Raw genomic sequence first — 12,128 nt, forward strand, 5'->3', positions numbered from 1 at the left:
AGTGCTACTCATTACTTCTCTTATGTGATTTATGAAGAAAGCATTTGGTGCTTTACAGGTTCAGCACCCAGGTATACAGTTAGACGGTGGATTACTGCACATGGTTTCTCTTAACGGAGTAATTGTACGAGGCAGAAAAAATCAGTGCTAGCAGTGCCAAGCACATCTGTTTCTACCACATGTTGTAATTATAGAAAACTTATATGTTACAGAGATATGTTAAAAGTTTTCATCTGTGGTGGTATGGGTGCTGAGACTACACCGAACATTAGAACCAGCAGGGAGAAGCATGGGCTTAAGCACCATTTCTCCCTTATGTCACAAGTAGAGATGAGCAAACTTTTGAAAAATTTCATTCGGACAATTTGCCGAATTTTATTATTAGAAAAAGTGTTTTGATCCGAATTTATTTGCGGCAAATCTATATTAAAAAAACTGCAATTTCTGGCCTACAGAGAGCCTCAATAGGGGTGTAGAACACATTGCTGTGTTCTAACACGCATATGGAGTGTGCTGGGGTAGTGAAATAATACTGTTATTCAGAATAACATGCAGATTTCCGGCATCGCTTTTAGAATCCCTGCCGCAGAGCGACACAATGACAGAGCCTGGAGGTGGCATCAGTTTGAGGAGACCATATAGTGGCTGAATGACACAGCGTGGAGGTGTTGGCAGCATGAGGAGACCATATAGTGGCTGAATGACACAGCTTGGATAAGGCTGAAGCATGAGGAGACAATATAGTGGCTGAATGACACAGAGTGGAGGTGTTGGCAGCATGAGGAGACCGTATAGTGGCTGATTGACACAGTGTGGAGGTGTTGGCTGCTTGAGGAGACCATATAGTGTCTGAATGACACAGCATGGAGTTGGTGGCAGCATGAGGAGACCATATAGTGGCTGGATGACACAGATTGGATGAGGCGGAAGCATGAGGAGACCATATAGTGTCTGAATTGCACAGCCTGGAGTTGGCGGCAGAAGAGGAGACAATAGGGCATCACAATCTCTCAGAATAAAATACATTTCCATTAAAGATGTATGGTACCTAGTGCCACTGTTACGCCGAGCGCTCCGGGTCCCCGCTCCTCCCCGGAGCGCTCGCAACATCCTCGCAATCGCAGCGCCCCGGTCAGACCTGCTGACCGGGTGCGCTGCGATACCTCTTCCAGCCGGGATGCGATTCGCGATGCGGGTGGCGGCCGCTCGCGATGCGCACCCCGGCTCCCGTACCTGACTCGCTCTCCGTCGGTCCTGTCCCGGCGCGCGCGGCCCCGCTCCTTTGGAGCGCGCGCGCGCCGGGTCTCTACGATTTAAAGGGCCACTGCGCCGCTGATTGGCGCAGTTGGTTTAATTAGTGTATTCACCTGTGCACTTCCCTATATAACCTCACTTCCCCTTCCCTTCCTTGCCGGATCTTGTTGCCATCGTGCCAGTGAAAGCGTTTCCCAGTGTGTTCCTAGCCTGTGTTCCAGACCTCCTGCCGTTGCCCCTGACTACGAACCTTGCTGCCTGCCCCGACCTTCTGCTACGTCCGACCTTGCTCTTGTCTACTCCCTTGTACCGCGCCTATCTTCAGCAGTCAGAGAGGTTGAGCCGTTGCTAGTGGATACGACCTGGTTGCTACCGCCGCTGCAAGACCATCCCGCTTTGCGGCGGGCTCTGGTGAAAACCAGTAGCAGCTTAGAACCGGTCCACTAGCACGGTCCACGCCAATCCCTCTCTGGCACAGAGGATCCACCTCCTGCCAGCCGAATCGTGACAGTAGATCCGGCCATGGATCCCGCTGAAGTTCCACTGCCAGTTGTCGCCGACCTCACCACGGTGGTCGCCCAGCAGTCGCAACAGATAGCGCAACAAGGCCACCAGCTGTCTCAACTGACCGTGATGCTACAGCAGCTACTACCACAGCTCCAGCAATCATCTCCTCCGCCAGCTCCTGCACCTCCTCCGCAGCGAGTGGCCGCTTCCGGCCTACGACTATCCTTGCCGGATAAATTTGATGGGGACTATAAGTTTTGCCGTGGCTTTCTTTCACAATGTTCCCTGCACTTGGAGATGATGTCGGACCAGTTTCCTACTGAAAGGTCTAAGGTGGCTTTCGTAGTCAGCCTTCTGTCCGGAAAAGCTCTGTCATGGGCCACACCGCTCTGGGACCGCAATGACCCCATCACTGCCTCTGTACACTCCTTCTTCACGGAGATTCGAAGTGTCTTTGAGGAACCTGCCCGAGCCTCTTCTGCTGAGACTGCCCTGCTGAACCTGGTCCAGGGTAATTCTTCCGCTGGCGAGTACGCCATCCAATTCCGTACTCTTGCTTCCGAATTATCTGCGCGACCTTTAAAAAAGGCCTATCCAGCAACATTAAAGATGTTCTGGCCGCACGAGAAATTCCTGCTAACCTGCATGAACTTATTCATCTAGCCACTCGCATTGACATGCGTTTTTCCGAAAGGCGTCAGGAGCTCCGCCAGGATATGGACTTTGTTCGTACGAGGCGTTTTTTCTCCCCGGCTCCTCTCCCCTCTGGTCCTCTGCAATCCGTTCCTGTGCCTCCTGCCGTGGAGGCTATGCAAGTTGACCGGTCTCGCTTGACACCTCAAGAGAGGACACGACGCCGCATGGAGAATCTGTGCCTGTACTGTGCCGGTACCCAACACTTCCTGAAGGATTGTCCTATCCGTCCTCCCCGCCTGGAAAGACGTACGCTGACTCCGCACAAAGGGGAGACAGTTCTTGATGTCTACTCTGCTTCTCCACGCCTTACTGTGCCTGTGCGGATATCTTCCTCCATCTTCTCCTTCTCTACTATGGCCTTCTTGGACTCCGGATCTGCAGGAAATTTTATTTTGGCCTCTCTCATCAACAGGTTCAACATCCCGGTGACCAGTCTCGCCAGACCCCTCTACATCAATTGTGTTAACAATCAAAGATTGGACTGTACCGTGCGTTACCGCACGGAACCCCTCCTAATGTGCATCGGACCTCATCACGAAAAAATTGAGTTTTTGGTCCTCTCCAATTGCACTTCCGAAATTCTCCTTGGATTACCGTGGCTTCAACGCCATTCCCCAACCCTTGATTGGTCCACAGGAGAAATCAAGAGCTGGGGTACTTCTTGTTTCAAGGACTGTCTTAAACCGGTTCCCAGTACTCCCTGCCGTGACCCTGTGGTTCCCCCTGTAACCGGTCTCCCTAAGGTTTATATGGACTATGCTGACGTATTTTGCAAAAAGCAAGCTGAGACTTTACCTCCTCACAGGCCTTATGACTGTCCTATTGACCTCCTCCCGGGCACTACTCCACCCCGGGGCAGAATTTATCCTCTGTCCGCTCCAGAGACTCTTGCTATGTCTGAATACATCCAGGAAAATTTAAAAAAGGGGTTTATCCGCAAATCCTCCTCTCCTGCCGGAGCTGGATTTTTTTTTGTGTCCAAAAAAGATGGCTCCCTGCGTCCTTGCATTGATTACCGCGGACTTAATAAAATCACGGTAAAGAACCGCTACCCTCTACCTCTTATCTCAGAACTCTTTGATCGCCTTCAAGGTGCCCACATCTTTACCAAACTGGACTTAAGAGGTGCTTATAATCTCATCCGCATCAGGGAGGGGGACGAATGGAAGACTGCATTTAACACCAGAGATGGACACTTTGAGTATCTGGTCATGCCCTTTGGCCTGTGCAACGCCCCTGCCGTCTTCCAAGACTTTGTTAATTAAATTTTTCGTGATCTCTTATATTCCTGTGTTGTTGTGTATCTGGACGATATTCTGATTTTTTCTGCCAACTTAGAAGAACACCGCCAGCATGTCCGCATGGTTCTTCAGAGACTTCGAGACAATCAACTTTATGCCAAAATGGAGAAATGTCTGTTTGAATGTCAATCTCTTCCTTTCCTAGGATACTTGGTCTCTGGCCAGGGATTACAAATGGACCCGGATAAACTCTCTGCCGTCTTGGATTGGCCACGCCCCTCCGGACTCCGTGCTATCCAACGTTTTTTGGGGTTCGCCAATTATTACAGACAATTTATTCCACACTTTTCCACCATTGTAGCTCCTATCGTGGCTTTAACCAAGAAAAATGCCAATCCCAAGTCCTGGTCTCCCCAAGCGGAAGACGCATTTAAACGGCTCAAGTCTGCCTTTTCTTCTGCTCCCGTGCTCTCCAGACCTGACCCATCTAAACCCTTCCTATTGGAGGTAGATGCCTCCTCAGTGGGAGCTGGAGCGGTCCTTCTACAAAAAAATTCTTCCGGGCATGCTGTTACTTGTGGGTTTTTTTCTAGGACCTTCTCTCCGGCGGAGAGAAACTACTCCATCGGGGATCGAGAACTACTGGCCATTAAATTGGCACTTGAGGAATGGAGACATCTGCTGGAGGGATCAAAATTTCCAGTTATCATTTACACCGATCACAAGAATCTCTCCTATCTCCAGTCTGCCCAACGGCTGAACCCTCGCCAGGCCAGGTGGTCGTTGTTCTTTGCCCGTTTTAACTTTGAAATTCATTTTCGCCCTGCCGACAAGAACATTAGGGCCGATGCCCTCTCTCGTTCCTCGGATGCCTCGGAAGCAGAGGTCTCTCCGCAACACATCATTCCTCCTGACTGTCTGATCTCCACTTCCCCAGCCTCCATCAGGCAAACTCCTCCAGGGAAGACCTTCGTTTCTCCACGCCAACCTCTCGGGATTCTCAGATGGGGTCACTCCTCCCACCTCGCAGGCCATGGGGGCATCAAAAAGTCCCTGCAACTCATCTCTCGTTTCTATTGGTGGCCGACTCTGGAGACGGATGTTGTTGATTTTGTGCGGGCCTGTACTGTCTGTGCCCGGGATAAGACTCCTCGCCAGAAGCCTGCTGGTCTCCTTCATCCTCTGCCTGTCCCCGAACATCCTTGGTCACTGATTGGTATGGACTTTATTACTGACCTACCCCCATCCCGTGGCAACACTGTTGTTTGGGTGGTCGTTGATCGATTTTCCAAGATGGCACATTTTATTCCTCTTCCTGGTCTTCCTTCAGCGCCTCAGTTGGCAAAACAATTTTTTGTACACATTTTTCGTCTTCACGGTTTGCCCACGCAGATCGTCTCGGATAGAGGCGTCCAATTCGTGTCTAAATTCTGGAGGGCCCTCTGTAAACAGCTCAAGATTAAATTAAACTTCTCTTCTTCTTATCATCCCCAATCCAATGGGCAAGTAGAAAGAATTAACCAGGTCCTGGGTGACTATTTACGGCATTTTGTTTCCTCCCGCCAGGATGACTGGGCAGATCTTCTACCATGGGCCGAATTCTCATACAACTTCAGAGTCTCTGAATCTTCTGCTAAGTCCCCATTTGTACAGCCGTCACCCTCTTCCCCCCCTCCCTACTCCCTTGCCCTCTGGTTTGCCCGCTGTGGATGAAGTAACTCGTGATCTTTCCACCATATGGAAAGAGACCCAAAATTCTCTTTTACAGGCTTCATCCCGCATGAAAAGGTTTGCCGATAAGAAAAGAAGAACCCCCCCCATTTTTGCTCCCGGAGACAAGGTATGGCTCTCCGCTAAATATGTCCGCTTTCGTGTCCCCAGTTACAAACTGGGACCACGCTATCTTGGTCCTTTCAAAGTCTTGTGCCAGATTAATCCTGTCTCTTACAAACTCCTTCTTCCTCCTTCTCTTCGTATTCCCAATGCCTTCCATGTCTCTCTCCTTAAACCACTCATCATCAACCGTTTCTCTCCCAAACTTGTTTCTCCCACTCCTGTTTCCGGTTCTTCTGACATCTTCTCCGTAAAGGAGATACTGGCCTCCAAGACGGTCAGAGGAAAAAGATTTTTTTTGGTAGATTGGGAGGGCTGTGGTCCTGAAGAGAGATCCTGGGAACCTGAGGACAATATCCTAGACAAAAGTCTGGTCCTCAGGTTCTCAGGCTCCAAGAAGAGGGGGAGACCCAAGGGGGGGGGGGTACTGTTACGCCGAGCGCTCCGGGTCCCCGCTCCTCCCCGGAGCGCTCGCAACATCCTCGCAATCGCAGCGCCCCGGTCAGACCTGCTGACCGGGTGCGCTGCGATACCTCTTCCAGCCGGGATGCGATTCGCGATGCGGGTGGCGCCCGCTCGCGATGCGCACCCCGGCTCCCGTACCTGACTCGCTCTCCGTCGGTCCTGTCCCGGCGCGCGCGGCCCCGCTCCTTAGGGCGCGCGCGCGCCGGGTCTCTACGATTTAAAGGGCCACTGCGCCGCTGATTGGCGCAGTTGGTTTAATTAGTGTATTCACCTGTGCACTTCCCTATATAACCTCACTTCCCCTTCCCTTCCTTGCCGGATCTTGTTGCCATCGTGCCAGTGAAAGCGTTTCCCAGTGTGTTCCTAGCCTTTGTTCCAGACCTCCTGCCGTTGCCCCTGACTACGATCCTTGCTGCCTGCCCCGACCTTCTGCTACGTCCGACCTTGCTCTTGTCTACTCCCTTGTACCGCGCCTATCTTCAGCAGTCAGAGAGGTTGAGCCGTTGCTAGTGGATACGACCTGGTTGCTACCGCCGCTGCAAGACCATCCCGCTTTGCGGCGGGCTCTGGTGAAAACCAGTAGCAGCTTAGAACCGGTCCACTAGCACGGTCCACGCCAATCCCTCTCTGGCACAGAGGATCCACCTCCTGCCAGCCGAATCGTGACAGCCACCATAAACATATATAGGTAATGTCCTAGGCCCAGCAGCATCGCTAAACCATTTAGTTGCTGAATGACACAGACAGGAGCAGTCAGCAGCAGGAGTGCACAAGAGGGTTTCATAACCCCTAAGATTGAAAGATCAATGTTGAAATCTCTATTAAGCATGTATGTAAGCTAGTGCTAACATCGCAAAAATGTAAGGCCCAAGCCCAGCAGCATCACTAAGACAAGTAGTTCCTGAAACACACAGCCTGGAGCAGGCATCAGCATGAGTTTACAAGAGGGCTTCACAACCCCTAACATTATGTTAATGTTGAAATCTGTATAGAAGATTTATGTTAGCTAGTGCTAACATAAAAAAAAAAATTTAGGCACAAGCCCAGCAGCATCACTAAACCATATAGTTGCTGAAACACACAGCCTAGATCGGGCAGCAGCAGAACTACACAAGAGGGCTCAATAACCCCTAACATTAAAAGGTCAATATTGAAATCTCTATAGAACATGTATGTTGGCTAGTAGTGTTGCGCGGCATAGGTCATATTCGAATTTGTTCCTTTTATTTTCGCATATGCGGTAATTCGCGTATGCGAAAATTAGCCAATGCGAAAATGAACATATCAAAAACTACCATAAGCGAAAATTCGCATATGCGAAAAATAACATATGCAAATTTTCGCATATGCTAATTTTCGCATATGCGAAAATTCGCACGCCAGTCTCACACAGTAGTATTTGAGCATTCTTTACACCACACAAGCTGGAAGCAGAGAGGGGTGATCACTGTGATGTGTACTGTGAAAAAAAAAAACTAATTTTCGTAATTACGAATATATAGTGCTATATTCGCGAATATTCGTGAATTCGCGAATAAAATTCGTATTGCGAATATTGGCTAGTGCTAACGTCCAAAAAATGTAGGCACAGACCCATCAGCATTAGTAAGCCAAGTAGTTCCTGAAACACACTGCCTGGATCAGGCAGCAGAATGTGTACAAAAGGGGGCTTTACAACCCTTAACATTAAAAGATCAATGTTGAAATCTTTATTTAGCATGTTTGTTTGCTAGTGCTATCATGAACAATTTTAGTCAATATCCAAGACAGTGCCAGCAGCATCAGAAAACAATGTATTGGCTGAATGACACAGCCTGGAGGTGGGGAAAGCATAAAAAGCCCATATAGTGTCTGAATGGCACAGCCTGGTAGTGGCTGAAGCATGAAGATACCATATAGTGGCTGCATTGCACAGCCTGGAGGTGGCATCAGTAGTCCTTAAAGTGACCCTAATGCCAGGAATTTCTGAAACTGGGTACCAGAACCTTAATTATGTTTTGCAGTATCCATGGCAGCACTGAGAGAACCTGGAAGGGGTAGCATCAGCATGAGGAGACCATAGAGCAGAACAATTATAGAGCCTGGAGGTGGCAGCATCAGCATGAGGAGACCATTGAGCAGCACAATAAGAGAGCCTGGAGGTGGCAGCATCAGCATGAGGAGACCATTGAGCAGCACAATTATAGGGCCTGGAGGTGGCAGCATCAGCATGAGGAGACCATAGAGCAGCACAATAAGAGAGCCTGGAGGTGGCACCATCAGCATGATGAGACCATATGGCAGCACAATGACAGAGCCTGGAGGTGGTAGCATCAGCATGAGGAGACCATATGATGGCACAATGACAGAGTGTTGAGGTGGTAGCATTAGCATGAGGAGACCATAGAGCAGCACAATGACAGAGCCTGGAGGTGGTAGCAATAGCATGAGGAAACCATAGAGCAGCACAATTACAGAGCCTGGAGGTGGCAGCAGAAGCATGAGAGCCATGCCAACTGAGGGTTGAGTGTGAGGAACCCACCGATTGACTGGTTGTGTCGGATGTCACTTGAGATGAAATGGATGACTGAGTGAACCAATCAATCACGGCTGCTGGGTTGCTGGTTGCAACACGACTGCTAGCTGACACCGGGAGCTCAGACCTCCGGCTGCCACACACCCCTAGTCTGCTGAAACCTCTGCCTGCGCCTGATGAATTTAGGCCTCTGCCACTCCTCTGTGCACGTCCTGGCAATACTCACTGTGCACGTCCTGACAATACGCTTCACTACACTTAAAACAGTATTTGTCTAGAACAGCAGCAGATGTGTACAATTGGCTGTCCTTTCACAGAATCTAGGCCCTTGATAGATTAACAAGTACAAAATAGTACACTACTTAGATGTACAGGGTGGGCCATTTATATGGATACACCTTAATAAAATGGGAATGGTTGGTGATATTAACTTCCTGTTTGTGGCACATTAGTATATGTGAGGGGGGAACTTTTCAAGATGGGTGGTGACCATGGCGGACATTTTGAAGTCAGCCATTTTGAATCCAACTTTTGTTTTTTCAATAGGAAGAGGATCATGTGACACATCAAACGCATTGGGAATTTAACAAGAAAAACCATGATGTGCTTGGTTTTAACGTAACTTTATTCTTTCATGAGTTATTCACAAGTTTCTGACCACTTATAAAATGTGTTCAATGTGCTGCCCATTGTGTTCTCTCTTCTCCCACTCTTCACACACTGATAGCAACACCGCAGGAGAAATGCTAGCACAAGCTTCCAGTATCCATAGTTTCAGGTGCTGAACATCTCGTATCTTCACAGCATAGACAATTGCCTTCAGATGACCCCAAAGATAAAAGTCTAAGGGGGTCAGATCGAGAGACCTTGGGGGCCATTCAACCTTGGGGGCCCACGACGACCAATCCACTTTCCAGGAAACTGTTCATCTAGGAATGCTCGGACCTGACACCCATAATGTGGTGGTGCACCATCTTGCTGGAAAAACTCAGGGAACATGCCAGCTTCAGTGCACATCATCACTGGCCCCACTATCTTTGTACCCCATAAACCACACCATACCATCAATGTTTGTGTCCCAACAGTCTTGGAGGGATCTATCCAATGTGGGTTAGTGTCAGACCAATAGCGGTGGTTTTGTTTGTTAACTTCACCATTCACATAAAAGTTTGCCTCATCACTGAACAAAATCTTCTGCGTAAACTGAGGGTCCTGTTCCAATTTTTGTTTTGCCCATTCTGCAGCACCTGAAACTACGGATACTGGAAGCCTGTGCTAGCATTTCTCCTGCTGTGTTGCTATCAGTGTGTGAAGAGTGGGAGAAGAGGGTTGCATTGACAATCCAACACAATGGGCAGCACATTGAACACATTTTATAAGTGGTCAGAAACTTGTAAATAACTCATGAAAGAATACATTTACGTTAAAACCAAGCACCCTCACATATACTAATGTGCCACAAACAGGAAGTTAATATCACCGACCATTCCCATTTTATTAAGGTGTATCCATATCAATGGCCCACCCTGTAGTTCTGCGGTATGCATTGATAAGGGCAGAAAAATTTGCTACAATATGCCTAAAAACTCTGTATTTTTGTAAAACCCCAGCCGGTGAGTACTTTAGCTTAGACTTTCACAGTATGTAGGCTCTTGACCGATTAACAGGTACAAAATAGTACACTACTTAGATACATGTATGCACTTATGAGGGCAAAAAAATGCTCTACAATGCGCCAAAAAACTCTGTAATTTTTGTAAAACACCAGCCAGTGATTACTTTTGGCTCTCCTTTCACAGTATGTAGGCCCTTGACAGATTAACAGGTACAAAATGGTACACTACTTGGATGTACATATGTGGTATGCATTGATGAGGGCAGAAAAATGCGCTACAATACGCATAAAAAAATCTGTATTTTTGTAAAACACCAGGTGGTGAGTACTATTGCTTGGACTTTCACAGTATGTAGGCCCTTGACAGATTAATAGGTACAAAATGGTGCACTACTTTGATGTACGTATGCGTTATGCACTTATGAGGGCAGAAAAATGGGCTACAATGAGCCTAAGAACTCTGTAATTTTTGTAAAACACCAGACGGTGATTACTTTTGGCTGTCCTTTCACAGTATGTAGGCCCTTGACAGATTAATAAGTTCAAAATACTACACTACTTAGATGTACGTATGCGGTATGCACTTATGAGGGCACAAAAATGCGCTACAATACGCATTAAAAACTCTGTATTTTTGTAAAGCACCAGCCGGTGAGTACTATTGCTTGGACTTTCACAGTATGTAGTCCCTTGAACGATTAACAGGGACAATATGCTACACTACTTAGATGTAGGTATGTGGTTTGCACGTATGAAGGCAAAAAAATGCGCTATAGTACACTTGGAAAACGTATTTTCATGAAACAACAGCCAGTGATTAGTTTTCCTTGGCCTTTCACTGTATGTAGACTTGTTACAGATTAACAAGTACAAAAAAAAATACACTACTTAGATGTAGGCATGTGGTATGCACGTATGAGGGAAAAAATGCGCCACAGTACACTTGGAAAATTTATTTTCGTAAAACACCAGCCGGTGATTACTTTTGTCTGGACTTTCCCAGTATCTAGACTTGTTACAGATTCACGGATACAAAATAGTAGACTGCTTTGATGTAGGTATGCACGTATGAGGACAGAAAAATTCACTACAGTCCGCTGAAAAAACGTATTTTTGCACAGCAGCAGGACACAATAGTGCAGCACCACAAAAAAAAAAAAAAAAAGATAAATTCAGGGATGTGGAAATCCTATCGCCAAACACCCGGGACATGTAGTTTTGGGCGCCGGGCAAGTGAATTGTTCATAGATTTAGCCCTGTATCGGGCTAGCAGGGACAGATCGACTTCTCCCTTATTTTTCTGTAATGCTGGTGTGAGGTGCAGGAGCCGATGCAAGTCTGCACCTGACACCGGCGCTCAGGGTGTATGGAGGGAGCGACGGCCCCCAGCTGACCGCAGAGCCCGAGATCGCACTTTTGCATGACACAATTAAGCCATGCCCCCTCATCTCCCCTCCCGGAGGATGGAGGACGCAGCTGTACATTACACAAGAAGACACAGCAGGGGGAGAGAGAGGACGTACACAGCTCGGTACACAGCTCCTCCCCTCCCCGAACACAGCTCTATCCCTCCCCTCCCTCTACTCTGTCTCCACAGGACTTAATCTACCACGGGGAGGTTGCAAGTTTGCACGGGGAAAACACAGAGCAGGGGGGGAGGGGAGAGAGAGGACGTCCGGTGTGAGGTGAGATTTTCAAACCCATGCAACCTCACACCGGCCCGCGGTCATTATTGTGGGTGAACAGAGAGTTCATGCAGCCTAGCTGCTATTGCGCCGAGACTACAGCTCTGATGTCCACTCATGGCCAGCTCAGGTGAGGAGGCCGAGAATGCAGGCGGCAGGAAGGGTGGTTGTATATGTATGGTGTGAGTGTATGTATGATGTATGTATGATGTGTGCATATGTATGGTGTGAGTGTATGTGTGATGTGTGCATATGTATGGTGTGAGTGTATGTGTGATGTGTGCATATCTGCTGCCAGTTGTGCTATCTATTTTATT

This window comes from Hyla sarda, chromosome 5 (genome assembly GCF_029499605.1).
Source record: "Hyla sarda isolate aHylSar1 chromosome 5, aHylSar1.hap1, whole genome shotgun sequence".
NCBI lineage: Eukaryota > Metazoa > Chordata > Amphibia > Anura > Hylidae > Hyla > Hyla sarda.